The sequence below is a fragment of the Ovis aries genome, chromosome 1 (genome assembly GCF_016772045.2).
Source record: "Ovis aries strain OAR_USU_Benz2616 breed Rambouillet chromosome 1, ARS-UI_Ramb_v3.0, whole genome shotgun sequence".
Taxonomy (NCBI): Eukaryota; Metazoa; Chordata; class Mammalia; order Artiodactyla; family Bovidae; genus Ovis; species Ovis aries.
Genome location: NC_056054.1, coordinates 32942550 through 32970184, shown reverse-complemented (window position 1 = coordinate 32970184; position 27635 = coordinate 32942550). Strand labels below are relative to the sequence as shown.

Genomic DNA, 27635 nt, shown 5'->3' with positions numbered 1-27635 from the left:
ACGTGTCTGCTGCGGCAAAACCTCGTGTGTGTGAAGACTCCGCCGAGGATGAGGCTGTGTAAAAGCATGTGCAGGCCAAGAGCCTAGCGACAGCTCCCGGAGGACTTCCTCTAATAAACCGTCATTACTTGGCCTGAAGTCCAGATTTCTCTGCGGAATAGAGAGTCCCAAAAGGTGAAGGCTGCGGAGTGGCTGCAAGTTTTGGCCTCGCTGTGTTCAGAGCTGGGAGGGAACTTATGAGTGGGTACTGAGGTCCTTCTTCCCTCCAGCGGTGCTCACGTCCTGTCCGGGTCGGCCTCGCTACTGATGCGGTCGCCTGCATTCTGCGCTAGGTGGCGAAATGCTGTGGGGCTCCCCTATTCGGGGGAATGCGGTAGTGATGTATAAGGTATGAAAGATGTGGCCTGCAGAGAGCCGGCACTATCTCTACTGCTGCCGCTACTGCTGCCGGCAGAGCTGCTGGGAGTGAGCATCCCCCGTCAGGGATACCCAGCTCCGCGGCATCTCCTGCGCGCCCTGGCCCCAAACGGACCTGCCACCCCCAGGGAACAAAAGCAGAGCCCCCTCGCCCTCTCCTGCTGCAACCGGAGGATGAGTCGAGAGGGCTGAGCGGAGAGTGTGGTCCTCGGCGGCCGGCGGGGAAGGTAGGAGAAGGTGTTGGGCTCTCTCGCTCAGGCGTGGGAGGCTCGGGGTGGGCGGGCAGGGGCAGGGGCGGCAAAGGGGACCAGTCTGTCCCCGGGGTGCTGCCCGGCCCGGCGAGGTGGTCATCTGGAACGCAGCGCCCGCACCGCCTGCCAGCCCAGCGCAGGGCGGGTGTGGAGCTCCGCAACCGCGAGGGAGCCCCCTGGGTGGGAATCGGAAGCGGCTGGGGGAAAAGTCCAAAGCCGAAGCCCCACAGGCAGCGGTCCAGGGCACTCGGTGGCGCGCGGCTGGCTGCGAGGCAGGCAGCGTTGGCTGCAGTGTGCGCAAAGTTTTGGGTGGCGCGCAAAGGCGCGGGCAAGGGCCCTGCGCAGCGCAAGTTGCGGCCGCAGCCAGAGGGCGAACCCCGGGGGGCGGGGGACGGTGCTCCAGGCGGACTCCCCGACACTGAGACTGGCGGCTTTTGCTCCTCCATGCCAGCCGAGCCTGGGTTTGCCCTCAGCCATTTAACCCTTTCTGACCTGGGAGAAACAACTTCATCTTCTTCGGAGGCGGCTGCACTCAGGCTGGCTGGATGGCGTCGAGGCTCCCAGCTCAGTCCTTTTGAGCTTTTTCGAGTTTCCCAGCACGTTCTAGGTTTTCTGTTCTTTTCTGGCCACCTCCGTGTCCAAAAACCAGGCAAGCTGGCTGGGGCGGGGTGTCTTCCCCCACTATCTGTAATTTTACCCCACGTACCACCCAGACGCATGTTTTCTCTGTTCTCACTCAGCTTGGCTCTTTGATGCTGTCTTGAAAAATGAGATGATTAATCAATTAGGTTAGTGGCCAATTAGGCATAACCTTGTAGAAAAATAATTATGCCCAGCTCTCTGGGCTTTCACTGTTGATGAGGTGGGAATCCAGCCCAGGTGGAGGGGCTGTTCTAAAAAGATAGGGCCGATCAGGGAATTTCTGGAAATTTCAGATTAAAAAGATTCAAATGTGTGGTAGTGGCGGAGGTTGTGCGGGTGCTACTGTAGGGGTGTGTGTGTGAGAGAGAAAGAGAGAGAGATAATCAATTTTTGCAGAGGAAATTAACCCTTGGCAGCTCGGTCTAGAAGGACTTTGCAGGCAGTACGTTTCAAACACCTCAGGAAAGGTGTGTCCGCTGCTTGCCTTCCCCATCCCCCCTCAACGCTGAGGGGCTCTCGCCTGTAAATCGCCTCACAGTCGCTTTGCTGTTGCTTTGGGAGGCTGAGTTCCGATGAATGCATTTTAGTTTCATGTCCGAGGAATCGCGTTGTTGCATAGGGAGGTTTCTATGCTGTGCCTTCCGAGGATACAGATTTCCCCGGCTTGCGTTCAGTAAAGCGGTTATTAAACCGGGATAAAACAGAGACAATGTGTTACCAGAGCTGGGAAGTTCTTGCTGCCAAGCGAGGCTTCCTTTTGCTTTTGGGTAAAGGACTGGCGGGGTTTGGCACTGCGGTATTACAATACAGCCATATTAAAAAGGTCCTCAGAGCCTAGAGCCGTCCACCACTGCAGCCGCATCTCCCACAGACTTTACTGCTGGAATCCTTCTTCCCGGGAACATGCGGTGGATTTCTGATGAGTACTGAGTGCATTTTAACCCCGTTCTGTTTCTATTTTAATCTTCTTCTGTTTATATCTCTGGACCCTGGAAAGTAGATTCCTGTCCAGAAAGCAAAAACCTAGAGGTGTTCCCAGGGTGGAGGCATTTTTGCAACAGGTCGTAGGTCTGGGTTTTCTGATAATGGGTCCCCCTGGCATTTAGCAAGCTGGGGACCTGCTTCCTTCACCAATGACCGGACTGGGGTGAAACAGGGGGTCCCTGAGATCCCCTGCAGTGCTGACTGTAACTGGTTCTGAATTGTATGGCTTTTCTTCCTTTCCAAGCTGATCCAGAGGAGTAGCTAAGCAGTGCAGTGAGGCAGTGGCTATGCCGCCTCACTCCCAGTAGAATGGAGGGGGACTGGCTGAGGCTTATTGGCAAATAGAAATGGTCCAGCTGGAAGACTGCCTAGTGGTACTGGTGTCCGGGACAACTGGGAACCACATGCCCCACCTGCCTTCATTGGAATCAAGGGCCACCATCCAGTCCTCTCTCTTTTACAAGATTTTTTTTTTTTTCTTTTCTTTTCTTGAAGCTAGACTCAGGTAGTTACCTTACTGTGACCCTATTTGTTGGTCTGAGTCTTGTGCTGGCAAAGGCCTTGCTCCTTTTCTGTAATCAAAGCTTTTTCACATAGTGGGTAGGGATATAGGGTGGGTGAGGTGGGGGGGAAGGAAGGGAGAGAGAAAAGAGGGAAAGAGGAAAAGGCGGGGGGGGGGGGGGGGGGGGGCAGTAGTAAGAGAAAGAGAGACAGAGACAGCTTAAGACTTCAAATACAGACAGTGGGAAAGAGAGAGGCGAGATGGAGAACAAGAAAGGAGGAGGGAGAGAGGAGGAGGAGGGGGAGGACAAGGAAGGGAAGGGGAGGAAGAGGAGGGAGACACAGGCAGAGGGAAACAGGAGGAATTCCAGCGCTGAAAAGGAGAAAGAAGGGCCCACATAAAGCAGAGTTTTGTATTATATGAATTTTTCAAAATGCAAAGGAAAACCCCAAACTGCAAAAGACTCATTGGCATTAGACTAGCTTGGACCTCAGCGCTGACGTCATCAGATAATGACTTATGAAGGAAGCCTTGTGGCGCAGAAAGCCATCAGCTCTGCTCCTTATTTTTTCCTTGGCTTAAACTCCAGTTGTCAGTATGGAGGGTCAGAGTTCCAAAGGAGTCTGTTTGCTTGGCTTTCATAGCCCCAAGAGCATACTCTTGTTTGGGTCAAGCTGGGGCACTCCATTTGGACCTGCTGGGTATTGGAATGACTTTGGAAGGGAGGCATCCTTTGTTTTAGATTTGTCTTCCATAGAATTGACATTTTTTAAAATAGTGCATTCTTAATGTATTTAACCTTGGAGGAAAGAAGAATAATAAAGGATAGTGGAGTGAACACTCTTAACCTGCCACCCAGGACCGAGAGTAATGGGAAAATCATTATAACATGTCTTCACTCCAGCCTCCTTGATTCTAGTCCAGAGTATTCTCAGAGCTTCCCAACTCATACTGGAGAGGGACCTCCAGCATGATCTCTCTCCACAGGTGTGACATCATCTGTCTAAAGGGTTAGGATTAGGGTTTGATGTGATCAGAACACACCAGAGTTTCCCTGTTGCCTAAAGCATGTTATTCAAATCACTGACCATAGACTTCAAGGCCTTTCATAGCCGGGCCTTCTTGCTCCCTCTCAATGGGCTTCACACATACATAGATACATTCTCATACACACACATCTACACACACACTACATACATGCATACTAATAAGCAAACTTACACCCTCACACACACAGCATTGCCACAGATGCTTTCTCTCTCTTACACACACACACACACACACACACACACACACACACTGCTCTTACATTTCACATGCATACCATACACAGTTTTCATAACTCTGCAGGTGCAGACTTCTTTTCTTGTCTGGAAAATACCTCCTGCTTTCTTGCCTGATGGAGTCCACTCATCTTTCAGGATCCATCTCAAAAGTGGCATCCACTCAGAGATCCTTTTCCCTCAGGAAGCCGCGTTCCCTCAGCATTCTTAACACACTTCCTTGGAAGTACTATCCATGTGTTCTTCTCTCTCAGTAGATTGTAAGTTCCTTCCAAGTGAGGGTAACTTATCCACCTCTTCATTCTCAAGGTATATATTACACAGTAGGGGGCACAAAGCTCTGTGAGCGAAGGTCAGTGGATACATTCATCTCAAGAGCTTCTAGAGGGTGAATAACAGTCATAACATCTTTTTTCTTATTTTATCTTGCTCTCACTATTTTTACATTTTTTATTTTGATTATAAGAATTTTAAAAATTCAAATGGTATGTGTAAAAAGTGACAGTTCTCCCCACTCCCACCTAAATACCCTCTATTTTTAATGCACATGCTATTAAATACTTGAATTTCTTCCTAACCTTTGTCTTACATTGTATTTTCTTGGCTAGATCATATGCAGGGATCATGTAATATATCAGTTCAGTTCAGTTCAGTTCAGTTCAGTTGCTCAGTCGTGTCCGACTCTTTGCAACCCCATGAATCGCAGCACGCCAGGCCTCCCTGTCCATCACCAACTCCCGGAGTTCACCTAAACTTATGTCCATTGAATCAGTGATGCCATCCAGCCATCTCATCCTCTGTCATCCCCTTTTCCTCCTGCTCCCAATCCCTCCCAGCATCAGAGTCTTTTCCAATGAGTCAACTCTTCGCACGTGGTGGCCAAAGTATTGGAGTTTCAGCTTTAGCATCATTCCTTCCAAAGAACACCCAGGACTGATTTCCTTTAGAATGGACTGGTTGGATCTCCTTGCAGACCAAGGGACTCTCAATAGTCTTCTCCAATACCACAGTTCAAAAGCATCAGTTCTTCAGCAGTCAGCTTATATATGTATATATATGCTGTAATTCTTAGTGCATAGTTGTACATGTAGTAAGTGCCCAGCAAATATGGTGTAAATGAACACATACTAATTTGGTTTATTTTTTAATTAAATAAATTGCTTCAGTAATCTTCACAATAGCCTTATGTGACTGATGTTGTAATCCTTATTTTACCAATGGAGAAAGCTAGGTTCTAAGAGGTTATGTAAATTGGCCAGATTAGACAGGGAAGTGGGAGTGGGGCCTGGATTCAAACCCAGATCTCCTTCATTTATTGCCCCTGTTCTGTCCACTCTGCCCCATGAGTGGACCTGTGGGCACCGAGAGGAAAAGCGTCAAACTCAGGTTTGTATGCCCAGTATTTGCTCAGAGCTTATGAGATTGTGGAGCCCTTCACCCATACCTCCGCAGGTGCCATTATCCTTTCACAGATGAGAAAGGAAGGCACATGTGAGATGTTCACAGCACTTGGCTGAGCCCCTCGAGCCAGGAAGAACCCAAGACTCATTCTGTCTTCTCAGATGTGATAGTTGGTCCCAGAAAGGGAGAGGGCAACTTCTGCTTTCCCTTTAGTGCATGACTCAGTGGGACAGAAGAATCTAGCAGGTAAGGCTGCTTCCTGAAGAGGGGCGTGTGTTGCTGGTGCTCAGCCCTAGTAGGGTCCACATTGCCTGGACTCTTAGAAACTCCCTTATTGAATGCTCATCTTCATGTCTGAAGTTTTCTGAACCACAGCTGTGGATGGAGTTACTTTCTTGAGAGTTTGGTGAGCAACCGTGGACATGGTTTGTGATTCAGCAGCTATGCTTCAGCACCGAATGGGATGGTTTGAGATTTTGGTTTTGGGATATTTTGTCAATGAGGCACCCACTGGTGCTGGAGGCCTCCAGAACGTGGCATAGATAGCAGCTGCCGTCTGAGGTGGGCTACAGCTCCTGTTAATTGGTGCATCACTGACTCTATGGACATGAGTTTGAGCAAGCTCTGGGAGTTGGCAAGGGACAGGGAAGCCTGGCATGCTGCAGTCCACGGAATCGCAAAGAGCTGAACACGACTGAACGACTGAACTGAGCTGAACTGATATGTGACAGGCAACGGGTTAGACATACAATCTGTATCCTCTCATTTAATCATTATAGCAGTCCTAGGAATGGCATTATAATCCTCAGCTAGAACACTGCCCGGTACAATAAATAGCAATAAAATATTTGCTGAGATGTTAATGAGTAAAGAAGAAACCATGGATCAGAGATGCTGAGTAACTTGTCCTAGCTCGCATAGCTAATGTGCTTCAGAGCTTGGATCTGAACTCGTCTTTTTGATTTTAGAGACTGTACCCTCCCCACCTCCTTTTTTTTCAGATCACAGTATTCCTTTTGACCTGGAAATCCTGACCAGGTAACATAATAGAACTTGAACCTGTAGATCCTTTTCTCCAACTGTTTTTTTTTAAGAGAAGCAAAAATTTCCTATGGGCAATGTGCTGCTCATAAAATGGATTAACTTGTTTTTATCTTTTTTTGTTTGTTTGTTTAGTTCTTCTGTGTATTCTTGTCACCTCTTCTGAATATCTTCTGCTTCTGTTAGGTCCATACCATTTCTGTCCTTTACTGTGCCCATCTTTACACGAAATGTTCCCTTGGTATCTCTAATTTTCTTGAAGAGATCTCTAGTCTTTCCCATTCTGTTGTTTTCCTCTATTTCTTTGTGTTGATCGCCAAGGAAGGCTTTCTTATCTCTCCTTGCTATTCTTTGGAACTCTGCATTTGAATGGGTATATCTTTCCTTTCCTCCTTTGCCTTTCGCTTCTGTGCACAGCTATTTGTAAGGCCTCCTCAGACAACCTTCTTGCATTTCTTTTCCTTGGGGATGGTCTTGATCCCTGCCTCCTGTACAATGTCATGAGCCTCCATCCATAGTTCTTCAGGCACTTTGTCTATCAGATCTAATCCCTTGAATCTATTTGTCCCTTCCACTATATAATTGTAAGGGATTTGATTTAGGTCATACCTGAATGGTCTAGTGGTTTTCCCTACTTTCTTTAATTTAAGTCTGAATTTGGCAATTAGGAGTTCATGATCTGAGCCACAGTTTTTGCTGACTGTATAGAGCTTCTCCATCTTTGGCTGCAAAGAATATAATCAGTCTGATTTCAGTGTTGACCATTTGGTGATGTCCATGTGTAGAGTCTTCTCTTGCGTTGTTGGAAGAGGGTGTTTGCTATGACCAGTGTGTTCTCTTGGCAAAAACTCTGTCAGCGTTTATGAGATGCAGCTAAGTGGTAGAAATAGGATTTGGGCACAGATAGTCTGTGCTCTTTGGTACTCAAGTGTGTAAGATTCTGGGACCCATTTAAGACACTGGAGTTGCTTAGCAGTAGAATCACTGCCATCATCATTGTTATTATCATCACTATTTTTCTCATCATCATTGTCATTGCTGCCTTCATAGCAGTTATCTTTACTGTGTACCTATCTTGTGCTTATGGGCACTTTTCGTGTGTTACCCCATTAATTCTCAAAACAACACCATATTTCTACAGAAAGAAACTGAGGCATGATAAGGTTAAATGGATGCTGAGACTCTCATTGCCAGTAAGTGTGGAAATGGGGTTAGGGCCCCACGTGTCCGGCCTCTTCTCTTCTCATTTTCTTTCTCCAGTCTCTTTTTTTCACTGACTGATTCTTGTTGCTGCTCTTAAAATCCAGCAAAGATTAAAATGATGAAAGTTTGGTTTGTTTTTTCACTGTTAGCCCAGTGTTCAGCGGATCACTGTCTAAAAAGACACAGGCTTCAAGTTCAAGGACTTGAGTTTTTTCTCCTGTTTCTCTGTCAGGTATAAGAAAGGTTACCTGATGAGTTCTCTTTCAATTCCCTGGAAATGAAGTAATAATATATCTGCCATGCTTCCTAATATGGTGATGGGAATAGGAAAGTTGGAGTCCTTGTGATTTTAACTTCCACTTAGAGAATAAGAAGTATTTTGTGAAAGAGCAAGGAGGGTATCTCTCAGCTTGAAAATTACTACCTTGGGCAGCTCTGTGACCCTGGTTGCCCTGAGCAAGAAAGTGACCATCAGTTGGGCTCTTTGTTGGTAACAGTGCAGGAACCCTGCACCATTAGTACATACACTTGTGGCATAAACATCCATATTGTGGATGACCGGGGGCCCCGTGGCATCAGACAACCTTTCAATTTATCAGCAAAGCACATGTAGTTCCTGTCTCAAAGGGGGCAGAATTAAATAAGAGTGAATACTAAGTAAAGAATTCATTTGTATTCATAGGCTTTTAATAAATAGAAATCTTTTTTAAAAAAAAAATGAGCTCTGAGCCCTAGGTCTTGAGACATCTTGTTTAATTAGCATGCAGAATATGACTTCTTCTTACTTCAAAATGACCATTTTTTTGGTAGCTTGAGCTTAGATCTTTAGTGACATATTTTTTTCTGCAAGCAATTATTTATAGCCTAGTTGGAAACTGACAGGAAGGAGGGATTTAAATGAAACTGTTACCCAACTGAAGTTTACATCTGACTGAAACACATGGTGTCACTGCGGACAGAGTCCTTAGAACTCAAAATATTTGTCAATTTGTAGCGCTTGGAGAAACCAAGCTGTTTTCCTTTGTTAATGTTAACTCTAAAAGTCACATTTTTTGCATGCATTACGGTGGCCACTTCTACTTCCTGTCTGTGTGGTTTTATTTGGTGGTCATGGAACTGCATCCGTTAGCTCATTCTTCATCCTCTGTTCCGGATGAGGTAGATGTCCCCATGTTTATTTCACTATCATATTCTACATCTCTAGTTCTTCCTGCCGGGAACACCCTCCTTTTTCAGATATCCTCCAAACCCGATAGAATGGTGACGTCAAGTTCAGGTATCATGCCCCCCACACAGGCTTCTTAGTTAACATCACTCAACATTGACCAGCACTGACAAGGGTTGTTGTTTAGCACTTTATTAATTTTCAAAATCATATAAATAAAACAAATTCATTGTAAAAATGCCAAAGTATAGAAAAAGCTTTAGAAACTAGTAAAAAAAATCACTTGAAATTCTAGTTATTTGTCTTGCCTATAATTTGGTGACCATCCTTTTATTTGCCTCTTTAAACACAAACGCTAGCATATGTAGATAGATAGTTTATTTGTTCTGCCTTATTATGCAAACTATTTACTTTTTATCCTAGACATCTTTTAAAAAAATATAGTTATTTATTTACTCCCTTTTGCCCCTCAAACTAATCTAACAATGAGGCTGCCTACCATATCTTCCTCTAAGTTCCCGTAACATTTACAGAATATGTTCATATACACACATACACAAAACATAGGGATTTTTATCATGGGTGTAAAACATGAGATCATATATACATTCCTTGGCATATTGCTTTTATCACTTTAAACACTATGGTCCCTTCCAGTCCCCACCCCCACCCTCAGACAGCTGGCTTTGATATAAATGATTCTTTTCAATGGCTGTATAAGTTTCAGTGGTATGAACATACCACTGATTTTTCAACCATTTCTCTCCTGATGGGCATTTACTTTTGTTTCACTGATTTTTACAAACAATGATGAAATAAACATCCTTGTACATTTGTCAGTATCTGTTGATGTTTTAACTTTTATGACTCCCCAAACTAATACTAAAGAGTTGAAGGATACACATTTTTTAAAGTTTTAGAAGGTGGTACTATATATCTTTCCAAATAAAGTATAATAATTCTCATTTCCACCAACCAGGTATGAAGTAACATTTCCCTATGTCTTTGTCAACAGCACATATTATCAACCTCTTTTACTTTTGCTAACCTGAGAAGTAACAAGTGATCTCATTGCTATTTACTTTTATTTTCTTGATGTCTACCAGTGAAGAACATCATTTCACGTTTATTGGCCATTTGGATTTGCTTCTTGATGGACAGATAATTCATTGTCTTTGCTCATTTTTCTTGGGATGGTTCGTCTTTTTCTTATCATTGTATGAGTTTCTTTTAGATCATAGACAGTAATCTTCTTTTAATCTACATTGCATCTGATTTTCCATCCATAGAGGTTTGAGCTAGTGTTATAGTAATCTCTTTATTTGTCTCTGTTAAATCTAGACCAGGAATTACTAGACAACAATGATGTGTCTGATTCATCTCTAAGACATTACATACAGGGTGAAGCCTGAAAAAAACGTAGGTTCAAAGTGAATGGTTTTAACCCTGACTACAAGTGTGGTGTCCAAATGTATTTCATTTAACGTTGAATTGTATGAAATTATATGTATGGCGCCACATAGACGGAGATGTTTGAAATAAGTTAGCTTCAAGATAACCAATGTTTAGAAAATATTTATAAATGAATTACATACTTTCTTGCTTTTTAAGCAAGAAAAAGCTTATAGATTATAACTAAGAAATAGCATTTTGAACATCAACCATTGTTTCAAGCTATATATTTGGTATTCCTAAGGGCTATTTAGAGATGCAAGACTGTTTGCCCTTATATATGGGTGGCCCTAGACATATGGATGTATGGACTTAAAATTCTAATCTGTATTTTTTATACCTTCTCTCACTGTCAGATTGTGTCTTCATGTCTTGGTATTGTCAGTTAATCTGCCTCTAAAAGCAGTCTTTTCCCCTTTCTATCCATCCTTTTGGCTCTGGGCTACTATATCAGGAACCATGCTCACTGGAAATGCAGATGTGATAAGGGTCCATAAACACCGACCAAGTCTTGGCCAGGGTATCATCCCTATAAATAAAGTGCATCAGTCTCCAGTAACAATATAAGTTTGGCTGTTTGAGGGTGGTGTTTTGTTTCTATCTTTGTTTACAGCTGTTTTCTGGAAAAGTGAGGTTGCTGGATAAGTGAAGTGTTGGCATGCCATCTCAGAGAATTAGAATATTGATCCAGCAGCAGGTAGCCAAGACACCAAATAAAGCAGCTTGAATATGTCTTTAAAATGGTAGAATTAGATGTCTCAGTCATTTAAAAGTCGACTGCAGAGGGCAGCTCCCAGTGGTGAAGTCATGCAGGGTCCAAGCTCTTCTTCCTTGCGACTGCTCCTGCTCCATCCCCACGACATTGCTATCATTCTTATCATCCATGATGGGACAGCACCACCTCCTCATTCAAACTAGATGGCTTGGAGAACCCCCCCCCCCCCGCCAATTTCTTTTAAGGGCATGGTGAGAAGTTGGACCTGTAATTTGTTTTTCCATTCTCCTTGGCCAAAACCGAGTCAGTGAAGTCGCTCAGTTGTGTCTGACTCTGCGACCCCATGGACTGTAGCCTATCAGGCTCCACTGTCCATGGGATTTTCCAGGCAAGAGTTCTGCAGTGGTTTGCCATTTCCTTCTCCAGGGGATCTTCCCGACCCAGGAATTGAACCCGGGTCTCCCGCATTGCAGGCAGACACTTTACCGTCTGAGCCAGTGGGCCACTTCTAACAGAAGGGAGAATGAAGAGCACTGTCTTTATTCTGGGTGGCCATGGGTCAGAACTGGGTGCTGTGCTCGAGGATGGGGAGGATGGGTATTGGTCTCTGCCACACCTATTCCCATGATTCCCTGTGTTCCCTCAACTTTCTCATAGGGTTGCCAGCCCTTGAGTGCAATTATCTCCTGTTTTGCTCACCACCTCCCATTGTTGTGTGAACTAGTTACTCAGCAAAGATGGCTTTACTTGCCATCTTTGTCTCCTTGTTTTAGGGAGGGGAAAATTGAGCTTGCCAATAAGAGATTCAAGGACTAGAAACCTTTAGGCTTCCTGGTTGATATTTCTTTAATTCAGCTCCTATCCTGTCTAGTCCTTTATGACTGCACGCAGGGTTAGTTATATTCCTCTTTCTTGTTCATCCCTCATTTTCAGCTCTAAGAGGTTCAGGTGTGGAGACCACATGCTTTGGAAGCAGGTGTGTTGGGCAATTCTGTGAGTGTCAAGGGGGAAATCAGCCCCCTGCAAATGATACAAGTGAGCTGAGAGTTTGAGATTATGACCTCTTAGCAAAACAGGTTTCCTGGTAATCAACAGATTGCATCTCATTGCTGAAGTTTCTGTACCCCATGGGCTCCCATTGCTTTTCTGATTAGCACAGAAGCATCCCTTCTCTTACTCCAGACTGACTCTGGAATTGTGTCTGCTTCAGCCAAATGGCTGATTCTAACTGGTTTCCCTGCCTCCAAAGCACAAATGTGAGCTCATTGTTTTTTTGGTGGCAGGTGGGGGAAGATTTTGAGAGATACTCATGCTTTTTCTCTCTCCAAGTTAAAAACCAAATGGGAGATGAATACTGGAGTTGAAAAAGATGAGGCATGATCTTATTTCTGTTAATGCTTCACTGGAGAATTTAGGTTTTGCCTCCTGAACTTTCTCTTTAAGTTGAACTGGATATTGACAGGTTTCCCTTTTCCTTGTAGGAGCACATGTGGCCTCGTAGGCTAATTTCATGGATGAGCAGTGAATGAGGATCTTCTGAGGTCAGAAAACTATGAATGACAGAATGAAAGGAATTGTTCTGTAGTGTCAATTGGGTTCTCAGTTGCAGATGCAATAATTTAAACAGAAAAGAATTTATTAATGCGTGTTGGGCAGCCATTAGCATTCCAGGAGGGGCCTAAGAGCCAAGCTTGGATGTCAGCATGGTTACCCAACCACACCATGACATAATAGGGTGGAGACTACAGTGCTGCTGGAGATAGGAGGATCTTCGTCTGAACTGCTGCAGAAGAATTACTGTCCTTGCACATGGCAGATACTGCCTGTCTATCTCTTCCTCCTTCCAAGCCTCATGCAAGTGTGTCTGCTTGGTCCCTAGAGCACCCTGTAGTCACTTCTGGGTGTCCTACAGAAGGATAAGAAATGCAAATATGGAGTTGGAATGGTGCCGGGAGAGCCCATATCTGCTATAGCCACACGTGTTTGTTCTCTTCTGATTTTGCCCAGAAGATAAATCAGTCCCTTTCCTTTGAGGCAAGAGGATGGAAGCGTTGCTGCCCACTTTCCCCTCTGAGGAGTGGGGTGGAAGCTGCAGTAAGTGTTCCCCTTGAACATCACGCACTTGCATACAAACCCTCAAGGGGCTGCCTGGGCTTTCAAGCCAAAACTCAAACCCCTTAGCCTGGCAGAAAGCCTCTTTTTGGTTTCTACCCTGTTTTGCAGCCTCATTCCTCTCCAGTCTCCTATTCATTCACTACCTGATTGTCTCCTCTGGGTGCAGTCCCTTGTGAATTACTTAGAAGACCCTTGAACTTGCCAATGCTCTCCTGTGTCTCCATGTCTCAGTGCTGGCAGCTCCCCACTTTGCCTACCATGAGTGAACTGCCCTCCATGCCCTCCTTTGCTTTGTGTGATAGCCTTCTATTGACCCTTTTAAGAACAAGGCATCACTTTTTCTGGGAATCTTCAACACCTCCTAGACTGGGATGTGCCCAGAGAACCCAGCAATCCCTACCATTACCACCCTTCACACATCACATGTGACCTTTAGTTTATCTGACTGCTCAAGTTCCTGTGAGCTTCCTGAAAACATGGTCTTGTCTTATCTCTCTGTCCCAGTAGCTAGCACAATGCCTGGTACACAGTGATTGTGCAAATGAACACAAGAATGAATGGTAGGGTACCGGCAAAGAACACTGGCTCTGACATTGGCATCTGACTTTGCCGCTGGGTAGTTCTATAGCTTTGGGCACCTTAAACATCAGAGGATTGTTGTGTGAGGGCTAAATAAAATAGTGCATGTGAAATGCTAAGCGTTGAACACCTAGTAAATATTCAGTAAAGTTGACCATGCTTTTGAGTATAAGAGAATCATTATCATTGCAGGTGTTCAACAAATAACAGTGATGACTAGAACACTTTCTAGACCAAAGTGTTAAGTGGTGATCTGTGACATTTCCTACCTCCTGTAGAACCTTCCCCAAATACTTTGAAACCACCAGTGGATTGAAAGAAGGAGCGAAAATAGACAGAAATTGACAGAAGTCACCATCAGGCAAAATCCTTTAGAGAGCGGGCTCAGTGGCAGCAGGGGATAATGCCTTCTGACATCAGGTTACAGCAATTGCACTGTCACAGGCATTTTACTAAGAGTTCTGCCGCCTTTACATACTCCTTTCTTGACTCCAGAATTTTTCCCTAAAAAAAAAAATTGACACCTAGGTGACGCAGAAAACAATGTCAAAACTTCAGTGAAGGTCAAGCATTTTCCAAGGGATTGCCTGGAAGCATACATCCCGCTGTGTTCTCTCTGCGAGTGTTAGATGTAAAGACAGTGGGAAGCTTGAAGCTGATGTCGAAAACCAGCTTGGAATACAGCAAATGTCTTCTTCATGCCAAACTCCCAGCACAGTGTCTTCTTATAGAGTAGACGCATTTCCATCTATGTGTGTGCAAAATCCCTTCTCTTTCTCTCTTTTCCCTGTGGGTCCATGATTATTTCACTGTATTCAATTCAGCAAACATTTATGGAGTCCCTACTGCTCACGGGAACACTCCTGCTTCTCCCCTTCTGTGCCTTTTCTCCCACCACATTAAGGTTTTTACGTTATGTTAGAAGTAAAGACTCATGTCAGTAAAGAAATACATTAGTTGCTGGCATCTACTGTTTTTAAGGGGACAGCGTAAAAGTATTTTTATTACTGGCATCTGTAGCAAGAGTCCTTGTTATTGGGGATTGAATGGATGTTGAGGAGGCAGAAATTGGTCTGGAGAGAGTATGCAGACCAAGGACCCAGTGTGTGGTCTTGAGCATATTAATCTCTCTGGGTTCCAGGATTCTGGTAATTATAAAGGACCTTTCCAGTCCTAACATATTATGATTCAAAAAAAGTATAAAAAGGAATGTAGCAATGATTGGATCTGACATCCTAACATGGAAAGTGCAGTGGCTTTGGAATTAGAAGGTTTGGTTGGGGGAGTTCCCCAGTGGCCTAGTGGTTAGGATCCCAGGCTTTCACTGCATTGGCCCAGGTTCAGTCCCTGGTCGGGGAACTGAGATCCTATACCAAGTCACTCAGTCATGTCTGACTCTTTGCGACCCAGTGGACTGTAGCCTACCAGGCTCCTCTGTCCCTGGGATTCTCCAGAATACTGGAGTGGGTTGCCATTTCCTTCTCCAGGGGATCTTCCTGACCCAGGGATCGAACCCAGGTCTCCTGCATTGGAGGCAGACACTTTAACCTCTGAGCCACCAGGGAAGCCTATAAACCAAGCAGTGTGGCCAAAAAAGAAAGAAAAGAAAATTGATGATGAGATACGCATAGCGTAAAGTTGACTATTTTGAAGTTCCCTTGGTGGTCTAGTGGTTAGGATTCAGTGCTTTGACTGCCAACATTTTAAAAATAAATAAATAGAAGAAGAAGACTTAGTCTGGACTCTGGCATTGACATTTGACATGTGTGATCTTAGGTTTAAGCTCACAGCCTCCCCAGATCCTTCTCTCTAAAATGTGGACTCTGCTTCTTGCCTTTCTCGCTCTATAAAGTAGTAGTGAAGCTTCAACGAGATGATGCATGTGAAAGTGAATTATGAATGACAAGGGAGTGTACACACACATATAAGCTGTTATTACTATTAATAATCATCTTGATTTCAATATTTTGCTCTGATGGATGCTTTTGCATTTTACCTTCTGGGTTGTTTGAAGCAAATATCATTTTTTTGGTTCTTGTGTTCTTTTTGCACCTCCTAGAAGCAGGGGATTTCTTGAAGGCGTGTGTGGCTGTGTCCTCTGTCTGTCTTTCCGATTCACAAGACACAGGTCCCGGGCCCCCACGCTTGTCTGAGTGCATCATGTTGTATTTGTTGACCTGAGAGGAAGCCATTTGTTCCCTGCTAAATGAGCTGTTACTGTGCGCCTCTGTCTCCCTCCCCCAACACCTGGGGCTGTATTCATGGGGGAATCCAGCCATGGATCTCAGGAAAAAGTTTATTAGAAGAAGGCAGAAAGCATTTCTCTGCAGGTTACACCCTCCATCACTGGCTGCGGCTCATTAGTTAGAGCAGGGCATGTCACCTGGGGGTAGGGGCAGGTCTGCAGGCCTCGGCTCCTGCAGGTGCTGCCAAAGGCCTGGGGGCAGATCTTTCTGCAGCCTCTCTCTGGCCTTTCCACTGACCCCTGCACCTCAGTTGGCTAATTAGCCCTAATTGGCTGCCTCAGGTTCAGAGCTTGCCACCTGGGGCATCTTTCCCTTATTTTGGCCTCAGGTCTAACCTAGTCTCACAACCTATCACCAGGAGACTTCTCTGCAGAGCCTGCCCTTTGGGCTCTGTCCACCATGAATGGCCTGGTCCTGAGAACCGTAGGAGCAGTTTCTGCCCAGACTATGGTGACTGGACCTGCCCAATAAGGACACGCTGGGCATTCTGCCCTGGCCATTTGGGGGTTTAGTTCACTGGGGGTGATGCAACACTGGGGGTTGTTATAGCTGTGCCAGCTGTTGGTCATCTCAGCCCTGGATATCTTGTGATATCCTATGGACACAGCAGGAGTCCACAGTACAAGAAAGAGACCCAGAGGGACTGTTTTGTCACAGCCCCTTCCCCTACCCCTTCCTCTGCACTGCCCACCCCAATACTCTCTACATACAGGCTGACTGAATTCATCACACAGCCAGGGCTAGAATTCAGGACGCCCAACCTGAGAATGCATGTCTGACTTCTGCCCTGGGAGACTCTGCTTCCTCATCTCTATACCCTTCTTGGCCAGGTGCTCAGTAAATCCTTGTGAAATACATTTCTGAGAACCCTGAAACAGAAGGTTTTCACGTTAAGCATCTGAAAGCTGGATTCAAATCCTGCTTCTACATTACTTAATATCAACTTGTTTAACATCTCTGAATTTCAGTTTCCATGCTACGAAATGGGAATGATGATAATCGAATCTCTTCGCAGGGTGCTTCTAGGTGTGAACTGAGATATAACACCAAGCTCAGAGTAAGAGTTCACTGAATGCAAGTAATAATCAATTTTTTAAAAGTCAAGATCATTTTTCATTAGCTACCTAACCCTCCACCCATCACACACATGAGGATACTAAGGCTCGGGTGAGGGGCTGGACATTGACTTGTCCAGTGCTAAATGGCTAGTTACAGACAGAGGCAGGTCCAGAATCTAATCTTCACTGTATTCCGCTCCACTGGGATCCAGATCTGAGAAGCAAGTCTGTCCTGAAGTTGTTCTTCAACCAGAGGCACTTAGGTCTTTTTGCTTTCTATTGGCCGTTTCTCCTTATTTAGACCCCTCCAGATTCTAGGAATGCTGCTGATATGGGGCTGCCTAAAGATCAAAGGCTCTGGAATTAGTCATTCAGAGCTTAGAGCGTGGTCTCTGTATATCAGCCTTAGTGGTATCTGGCAAATCCCAAATCTGAGGGCTTACTTCCTCTGTCTTCAGCCTTCAGTGTTCCCCCTCTGCACCTGCCATAGCCTCAGGATAAAGTGCAAGCCTTTACCACTTACCCATCACCTGGTCTGGGCAGTCTGGTCTCCGGGAATCACTCGCAGGTGCCCGCTCTTGTCCCCTTCTGAGCCTTCGCACATGCTGGGAGGTGTGTGTGTGCTTCTTAATGGAGTCCAGTTGCTTTACAATGTTGTTAGTTTCTACTGTACAACGAAGTGAATCAGCTATATACATATATCCCCTCGTTTCTGGATTTCCTTCCCATTTAGGTCCCCACAGAGCACTGAGTAGAGTTCCCTGTGCTATACATATACAGAAGGTTCTCATTAGTTATCTATTTTATGCATAGTATCAATAGTGTGTATATATATATATATATATATATATATATATATATATATATATACACCGGTGTCCCAATTTATCCCTCCCACTTTCCCCCCTTGGTATCCATATGTCTGTGTCTCGATTTCTGTTTTGCAAACATGATCGTCAATACCATTTTTCTAGATTTCACATAGATGCGTTAATGTACGACATTTGTTTTTCTCTTTCTGACTTCACTCTGTGTAACCAGGACATAGTTCATTGAATGGTGCTGAATTACTCAAAGCTCTTCCAGCTTTCCAGAGCTGTGACTTCAGAGTGCCCAGGGAACAGAGAGGTGGGTGCAGCAGGAGGAGGGCCCACCCCTTCCAAGGCTGCCTGGCCTCCGCCCAGGCCACCTTTATCTTTCTCCTGGTGGCCAAACACACTGCCTACTGGGCAGGCTTTTTTGTTGTTGTTCACAGGACTGTTTCCCTCTCAGTGTGAAATCTCTTTTCTGCTGGACCCTCTTCTCTGCTCTGCCTCCAAGCACCCAGCCTTTCCCCGTGATGTCACCCATCCAGGGGATCACCATCCTGTTGGCTTGTCTGGGAGCTCCAAGAAGCACTGGCCAAATCTGTTCTGCTTCACATTGTAGCTTCCATGCTTGTTGGTTGGGAACCAATAAATATTTGCTAAAGGAATGAGAGAATGATCCAGGGCTGCAGCAGTGGAAGAGAGGCAAACAAGCATGAGCTCTAGGAGAAGGTATGATTCCAGGTCCTGGCACGACTGATGTCTCTTGCTCAGCTGATTGTAAACATCAGGCCAAGCCTTTATTTTTCTTATTATGTTTAAAACCCACCAGTTGCCCAATAGTATAATTTTCTAAGTGGTTTCATTTCAGCTCTGCTAATTGAAGGGAACCCAGCTCTTTTTGAAGCCTTACTTTTTATGTGGCTGTCACTGGTGAGAGTTGAGACTGGTTGTCAATCATTGACAATAGCTCGGCGTTCTGGAATAATTTAACTTTAGGTCTTTCTTTCACTCAGGCATTCATACCCTGTTATATGTTTTCATACTGAGCTGAGAACAGTCTGCGTTGAGAAACTGTCATGTGTTCCAGAAGCTGAAATGCAGATTTCTTGTGTGATTTCAAATTCAGGTAGTCCAAGGAGCTTGGTGGGGGACAGTCGCAGGTTTGGAAGTCTGGCCCCTGATTTGAATCTGTTGCTTCTCCACCCTCTTCTTCAGCTGTGAGACCTTGATACAGTGTAGTCAGTTTCTGAGTGTATTTCCTTATGCAATTAAAGGGTCTGTAAGTACTTTGTGCCAGAGATTATCATGACAATTAGTGAGGTAATGAAAAGACCTGGCTAAGAGCAGACCCTTGGGGAGCTGCAGACCCTCACTCTGTGTGCAGGTTCCGTAGGCATCTCATTGCAGGCAGGGTTCCCAAGGAGGCCCCACAGGGTTTCTGGGAATCAGGCAGACCTGCATTCAAACCTAGGCGCTGCTACTTCACTTCCCAGCTGGGAGACTCTGAGTAAATCACATGCATCTAGAATTCTTTTACTATAAATTGGGGCTGATGATACCTACTCATCAATTTTTTATGGATATCAGATTATGTGAACTCTCAACATAGTTAATCCTCAATAAAGGTTAGTCCTTGCCTTGAGGTCCATTTCCAGATCCTCTACTTCCTGGCTGGATGAGCAGTTCACTCACTCTCTCTGGACTGTTTCTTCATATAAATGATGGGGATGATGACACGGCAGTGTACACATACTGAATTTTACCGCGCACCACAAACACTTTACATTTATTAACTTATTTACTCACAGTAATCCTATGAAATTGGTATTATTATCATCTGCATTGCACAACTAAGGGTACAGAGGTACAGGGAGGTTAAGTAACTTGCTCAAGGTCACACAGTTAATAAGTGGCAAAGGTGGGGGTCACATTGTCTGGCTCTGGAGCTGACGGTATTAACCATCACATCATAGTGCCAACCAGGAGGCTGTAATTCTTACCTTGCAGAGCTGTTGAAGGGTGCAGAAAGACTAACTAGAGAATATCTATACCTTTGTAGATATCTAATCAATATTAGTATTGTTATGCTATACCTCCTTAGAGCTTAGCACAGCCTAGGTTTAACAAACACTTATTTTGTGGCTGCATTTGGCCATGTGTCTGTTTCTGATTAAGGGTGATTTTCAGGACCAGGCATTTGTCTAGAGTTATTGTCCTTTGTATGGGTTCTTTGTTAGTGGTCAAGCCATTGGATAAGGCTGATCTTAAATACATAATTGAACTTTGTTGTAGAGGTGGGTCCGCTTTGAGCATGAAGGAGGTGGGGTCAGGTCTGCAATTTTCTCTGACTCCCGGAACAAAAATAGTCCTCCTGCTCCTCTAAGCTGGAAAATCTTGAGAGATTGGTGGTGACCTCCAGCCTGCTGATGATTACACACAAAGCCGAGAGCAATTTTTAAGGTCTCCTTACCATTTTGCTCTCTCTTTAAAAATTAAATGCCTAACACTGAAGTATTTTATTCCCAGATCAGCTGACCTTTAAAAGGATGGCTTGGAAGTGAGAATGCCTGGTGACTTCCTGACCTCTGAAGTTCCAAGGGTAGGAGAGGCCATGGGAAGGGAGAGTGCCCTCATTCTTTGTGTCAACTTAATGGAAAAGAAATGAAAGCATCAGTCTTGATGACTGAGTTTGGTAGTGAGGAAGCCATGGGAAGGATCCGGGAGCAAGGATATGACAGGGTATTGAAGACTCAGTGAGACTGGGAAATGGGCAGGGTCTGTGCGTCATGGTGGAATGGGTGCTGGACTGGGAGGCGGAAGACTGAGAAGGAAGAGCTGGGTTCTAATCTCAAGGCTACCTCTAGCCGTCTGTGTGTTTATGGGGAAGTTTCTAAACGCTTTGGAGTTAGATGCTGTTTTCTGTGGTTAGTGTGTAAACAGATAGTAGAGTAGTAAAAGCAGGCTTTGGGGTGAATAGAGTTGTACCACTTCCTACCTGGGTGATTTGGGTAAATTACTTATCTCTCTGAACCTCAGGTTTCATATCTGTAAAATGAAGATCTTGGAGGCCAGGCCTTTGTTAGTCCGGTCCTTAAAATGCCCCCATCACCTCTTTCTACCCTGATCTCTATGTCTTTGCATTGGCACACCCACTATGTTCTTCCTTTGGAACCCAGCCCTAACTGCTCTTTAGATGGAAAGTGTTTCCTGATGCCCAGAGTGACTGAGATGCCCCTCTTGCCCCCAGTCCCTGTTCTCTTAACACCATGAAGGTGTTTATCACTCTCCTTAAGGACCTTGGGAGCCGCATCTGGTTCCTCTCCAGCTCCTCAGAGCCCACACTGGACTCAATTCTCAGATGCGGTCCCAAATGCTTGTTGATGGAATGAAATAATTTCTTCACAGCTCTGAAATTCAGTGCTTCTAAAGCTTGTGCCTTTACTGGTACCTAATTTCCAAAAACAGACTAAAGAAATATATAGTTTTCTTCCCTTCCCAAAAAAGGTAATAATTATAATCCTTTACATTGATATAGATGTTCACACTTGACAAAACATTTTTCACATTTAGTACATTTAGTACCCTACTGTCCTAGTAGCTTCTCAACACTTGAGCTTCAAAATAATACAAAGCCACAGCTGGATTGCATCTAGATAGATCTACTTTTTGAACTACTAGAATCATCTCCAGGTAACACATCCTTGCCTTGAACTGACCATATCCACAGAACTATTTCCCTGTCCCCCTCTCCCCAGATGGTCTTTTTACCAAGTTCTGACGTCTCACTGATTGCCAAGTCATGGGCTAGATTGGGCTGTGGGTCACCATGATCTCAGGAGTTTCCTTGATTGGCCTGGTTTTTAAGCAACAGTATTTGCCTCTGATATGTGATCTCCAAATTCACAGCCTCATAGAGGGGCCTGCTGTTGACAGAGCTGTCAGCAGGGGAAAAAAAAGAAGGTAAGATTATCCAACAGAAATAAATCTCAGAGTGTTTTGCCAAGCCATCCGAGCATTCATACACTTGCTGCTGCATGCAGAATACTGGAAGAGGGGGGAAGGAAGGCGGGGCGGCGGGCCTGGGGGTGGGGGTGAGCAGAGGAAGAGTGAGGCCACCTTGTACTGTGGGCAAATCAAAGTTCTTCTCTTCCCCTATGCCCAGCCCTCCCTTCCTTCCAGAAAGCCCCACATGAGATGCGTCCGGTATCACTTCCTTCTTCATTTATTTTCTCTCTGTGCCTTTTCCCGTTGTCTCTTAGGCTCCTGATGGGCTACATGCTGGAGTAAAACAAAGAGATCTCAGCGTGCTGTAGGTTCAGGACTAGTAGGCAGAGCTGGAAACAAGCCTTTCCCCTACTAAGTTTGCCTCCCTCAACCACATGCCATTTTACCAGGGCTTCCCTTTGCTACTTGAATCTGTTTCTAGACCCCAGTTGAATTTTGAGTATGCTATTCCCCTGCCTAGAATACCTAGCAGAATACATTTCTTCCAGTCTTCAAAGCCCACCTGGAGTTTCCTTCCCTCCATGGAACCTTCCCAGACTAACCCAGCTTTATGCAGACTCTCCACTCCTTCATTTTGGATGGCTTTGGGACTAGAAACCTGCAGATAACCTTTTGGCTCTGTTGCCTCCAGTTTCCTTCTTTATACCTTTCTCCTTTGTGTATTTCACATTAGTTACTTTTATAAAATGCCGAAGTTGTTGAAGGAAGAATGAAATTTCCCCTAGATATTACTGTGTTTTAAAGTGATTTTGCTTCTAGCAGAATCCTGGACAGTCAGCATCTCTTAGCCACAGTTTCCTTCTCTGTAAAATGGGGTAGCAATGTCTACCTTACAGAGTGCTCATGAGGATGAAATGAATTAATGTGGCTAGCATGGAGGGCTACATCTGACACTTAGTGGCAATCAATAAATATCATCAATAAATATTGGGTTTCTCCCTAAGACACTGGTGGGAGGTGGTACTGAGGATTAAATAAAGGATGATATCATTAGGGTATGTGGGGTCAGACTGCCTGAGTTCAAACCCAGAATCTATCACCCTGTGCCTAGAGTAAGTTATTTTACCTCTTTAAGCCTCAGTTTCCTCATCTGTAAAGTAATGATGATCATGGGACCTGCCTCACAAGGCTGATACAAAATAATCCTTGGAAGGCATTTGGCAAAGTGCCTTGCACGAGCAAGAGCTCAATAAATGTCAACTATTTTTTTTGAGGAGGTGGATAATATATTCATTTGTTTCCTTAACGAACATTGTGCTCCAGCTGCTCTGATGAAGGAACTGTGTCCCACTCTGTAGATTGCAGAGATTCACATCATACCTTTGATGAATCAGATGGCTGCAAATTGCAAGAAGGGTCTACGGCTTGGATTTCTACACATTCATCTTAAGCCTGGCCTCTGTGCCTTACTTATTTTGCAACCTTGAGAAAGTGAACCTCTCAAAGCCTCCTTTTTAACATCTGGGAGATGGGATAATAACATCTGCCTTTAACAGTAAAAATGCAGATGAACCAGTGCCAGCATTTGTCAAGGTGCTTTTTGAACTGAAAGGTGTGCTACCAAGGAAAGATATTCTATATCTGTTGTTCTTACTTTTATAATAATCAGCCAAGCAACATTAGTATAGCATCTCTTCTCTGCCACACAGGACTGGGTCTGAGGAGGTCTCCCACATTTTTTTGAACAGAGTAGTTGTAGTCAGTGGAAATGCCCTGAATTCTGAGATGTGCAAGGCTGATGCTCCAAGCACAGATCAAACCCAGCCCATCCCAGAGTGGTTCAGTCCCAAAGCGATCAGCTGAGGGTTAGCAGTTAGGAGGTTCCCCCCAATCCTGACTCTGCCTTGTATCCAAGACACATTCAGTCCACCAAATGAAGAGATTAAAAAACAAAACAAAACAAAACTGAAGGTCCTGTAAATGTCAGTCAGATGACCAGTGTTAAATTGCTGGGATAATATGCGGTGTGTACTGGGTTGCATTTTACATTTTCCAGTATCATCTCTGTTCTATAAGGTTATAGAAGTGAGTGCCTATAGTCTGTGTTTTTTTCAATGCTTAAACAATGTTCATAGCATCGCATTCAGAAGATGCTCCATGGATAGGAATAGATACAGAGCATCATTGCTGTTCATCTTATTAATAAGCTTCCTTCTTTCACTTCCTAAACCCCTTGCCAAAAAGTGCAATTCCTTTAATGAGGTTGCCTTTTAAGCTTTACCCATTGAAGCTACTACAGCTACTAATTGCTTCTGCTTGTTCAACACCTCCTCTATCCTAAACCCTCGTGTTAGGCACTTAATATGCAGTATCTTTAGCACTCAAGGCACTTCTGTGAGGTAGGTGTGAACCTAGGCTCAGAAAAGGCAGGGGAAATTTGCTTAAGGGCACACCTCTTACAAATGGAAGAATGGGGGTTTGAACCTAGTTTGTCTGATTGCAAATTCTATGCTGGTTTCCCTGTACCCCACTGCCACTGGGAAGCCAACAAGCGGCCCAATTGCCTCATAAATAGCACACAGTTGAGAGAAGCAGTGATTTCTCTGTGAGTGGATTAGAAGTAATTCCCACTTTGAGAATGCAGAGGGTAGGAGGAGCAGACAGGCCAAGGTAAAAAAGCCAGAGAAGCAATTCTTCTTTCAAAGGAAAAAAAAAATAATCTGTATTTGGATTCTTTTTTACACATCCAACCCAGCAGAAAATTGGTTTGTGGAAGATGTAGGTCGTGGCTCTGGCCCCAGCATCTGGACGCCTTATATTGTACACTATATTACTGGAGTAATATCGTGCACTTTATTAGCACCAGCAGGATTTGGGATTCCCGTGGGGACTGTTCTTTGCTGTCAGATGTATAAGGCCATTTAATCTCCTTTATCAGATCTGGTTCGGCCTCCCCCACGCCCACCTCTTCTTGCAGACCAATAAAGAGAATTTCTTCAGATTCATTGGTCTGAAAACCAGCTTTTAAATACTTCTCCATCCTCCCCAACCTTTGTATCTAATAAGCAAGCAAACCAAGGAGGTGTCAATGCCTTGAAAGTCAGCCTCGTGCAACTGAGTAGCAATTTGCTTCTGAAATTTGTAATTGGAACTTTGTCTTTCTTAGGCAGAGATGGAAGTAAGAATTTGCTAATTACGCCTCTCCAGCTCCAGTCTTACCCAGGCGCTATGGTCACTGGTGACAAGGGTGGCATTCTTTCATTAGAAACCCAGTTACACCTTTGGTTCTGACTGGGAGAGATGGCTAGAGTCCCTTGAGGAAGAAGGAGGATTTTCTCTGGACAGATCTATGGAGCCTCTGTGGGGGTATTTTTTAACAGAACCAAACATGTTCACACAGACTGGTTCCAAATAGGAGAAGGAGTATGTCAAGGCTGTATATTGTCACCCTGCTTGTTTAACTTCTATGCAGAGTACATCATGAGAAACGCTGGGCTAGGGGAAGCACAAGCTGGAATCAAGTTTGCCGGGAGAAATATCAATAACCTCAGATATGCAGATAACACCACCCTTAGGGCAGAAAGCAAAGAAGAATGAAAGCCTCTTGATGAAAGTGAAAGAGGAGAGTGAAAAAGTTGGCTTAAAGCTCAGCATTTAGAAAATGAAGATCATGGCATCTGGTCCCATCACTTCATGGCAAATACATAGGGAAATGGTGGAAAGAGTGGCTGACTTTATTTTTGGAAGCTCCAAAATCAGTGCAGATGGTGATTGCAGCCATGAAATTAAAAGATGCTTGCTCCTTGGAAGGAAAGTTATGACCAACCTAGATAGCATATTAAAAAGCAGAGACATTACTTTGTCAACAAAGATCCATCTAGTCAAGGCTATGGTTTTTCCAGTAGTCATGTATGGGTATGAGAATTGGACTGTGAAGAAAGCTGAGTGCTGAAGAATTGATGCTTTTGAACTGTGGTGTTGGAGAAGACTCTTGAGAGTCCCCTGGACTGCAAGGAGATCCAACCTAAAGGAGTCCATCCTAAAGGAGATCAGTCCTGGGTGTTCATTGGAAGGACTGATGTTAAAGCTGAAACTCCAGTACTTTGGCTACCTGATGCAAAAAGCCGACTCATTTGAAAAGACCCTGATGCTGGGAAAGATTGAGAGCAGGAGGAGAAGGGGATGACAGAAGATGAGATGGCTGGATGGTATCACCAACTCAATGGACATGAGTTTGGGTGAACTCCGGGAGTTGGTGATGGACAGGGAGGCTTGTGCTGTGGTTCATGGGGTCGCAAAGTCAGACATGACTGAGCGACTGAGCTGACCTGACCTGAGACATGTTCAGGGTGCAGAGAGGTTTCTGCTCATAATCCAGTTCTGTGCTTGTGCCCTGTGTGCTCTGACATGTATGCACATGTGTAGGATGTATGAACCCTGGAATTGGTACGGAATTGTGGGATTAAGACATGGTCCTATATTTGCATAGAAGATGTGTCTGAAAAGATACTATCAACTGTGTGATAAGTGCCATGGGGGTGGGGGGTCACAAGGCCCAGGCATGTAGCTCAGAGCAGGAACTTGGAGGAGATGATGGCTATGCTGACTGCATCCTTGGGTTAGTCTCTTCCTATAAGCCTCAGTGTTCTTAACTGTAGAATGGGGGCAGTAATACCTATGTGGAAGGGCTGTTTGGGAAATCAGCTAGATACTCTCTATAAAACGCTTAGCCCAGTGTCTACCACATAATAACTAGTGTTACTTAAAAGAGACAAAGGGACTGAATAATAGTCCATTTCATTTGTGTGAAAGAACTGGAGAGAACTGTGGATAAAGATTTGGGAGATCAATATTTGATTCAAGTCCCTTCTTAGCTAGGTGACCTTGGGTAAGTCATTTCACTCTTCTGGGCCTCTTTCTGTCAGATGAGGATAAGGTTGGAAGAATCAAATAAAATGGTTAAATGGGAAGGAACTTGGAAATTGTGAGGTATTGTACATCTAGAGGGGGTTCATTTTGTTATATCATTATCATTATAAGTGTAGATTTAGAGAATGTGAAAAAGACGGAAAGATATTGGGTTCCCAGGAGGTAAATTGGAGGTTGAACCAACCCTGAGCTTGGTGCAATGAGTGTCTGTCTGTTGGACCTGATTTTCAACAGGATTTCTCCACCATAGTATGCTGGGAGGAGAGAGACAGTATAACAATTTTACAGGTAATTTTTCTCAAAATGTTGATGTATGTGTTCACAGCTCCTTTTCCTCCCAGTTCCACCCAGTGGATTACCCGAGGCATATCAGAATTAGCAGTGGACATTGGTAATATGCATTTATAAAAACTGGATACCCCCCTTCCCTAAAATTGAATTTTACAGTTTCAAAGAGCATTGGAAAGCCCACTTGGTGCTAGACGCACATCTTTCTGCCTCTTGTCATTTTTGGCCATTTTCCTGTCCTTAGGTCTTAGAGGCTGTCCCAGTTCATTAAACACCTGGCCTCCATATTTGGCCTCTTCCTCTCTATCACTCTATCTGGTGTATCCAGCCAGTATCCCACCACTGGGCAGTTCTAAGACCTGGAACATTAGATGTTTGAATTAAAGGGCTGTGGTCTGTAGTATGAATAGAGCTGGAACATCTCCAGGAGCAAACCAGGCTTTTGAGAGTTAGAACTGAAGGTACTGTGAGACCTTGAGATGTCATCCCAGTCGTCTCTGGCTCAGTCCTGTGCTGTTGATACTGCTGTGCATTTGCACAGCTTTCCACGGGGCAAAAAGCACTTGCCCACAGGCTGTGCCAGAGAGCTCAGGCATCTCTGTCAAGTCAC

General features: G+C 44.6%; 1 protein-coding gene across 2 annotated transcripts in view; it reads left to right on the top strand.

The window, feature by feature from the left end:
- Positions 1-372: 372 nt before the first annotated feature.
- The window catches only part of DAB1 (DAB adaptor protein 1), a 1363191-nt gene continuing 1335928 nt past the window's right edge, over positions 373-27635 (top strand). For both annotated transcript variants that reach the window (XM_060409726.1, XM_060409737.1), the window contains exon 1: positions 373-644. The gene's annotated coding sequence lies outside the window, so the exon portion shown is untranslated. The remainder of the gene's footprint in view (positions 645-27635) is intronic.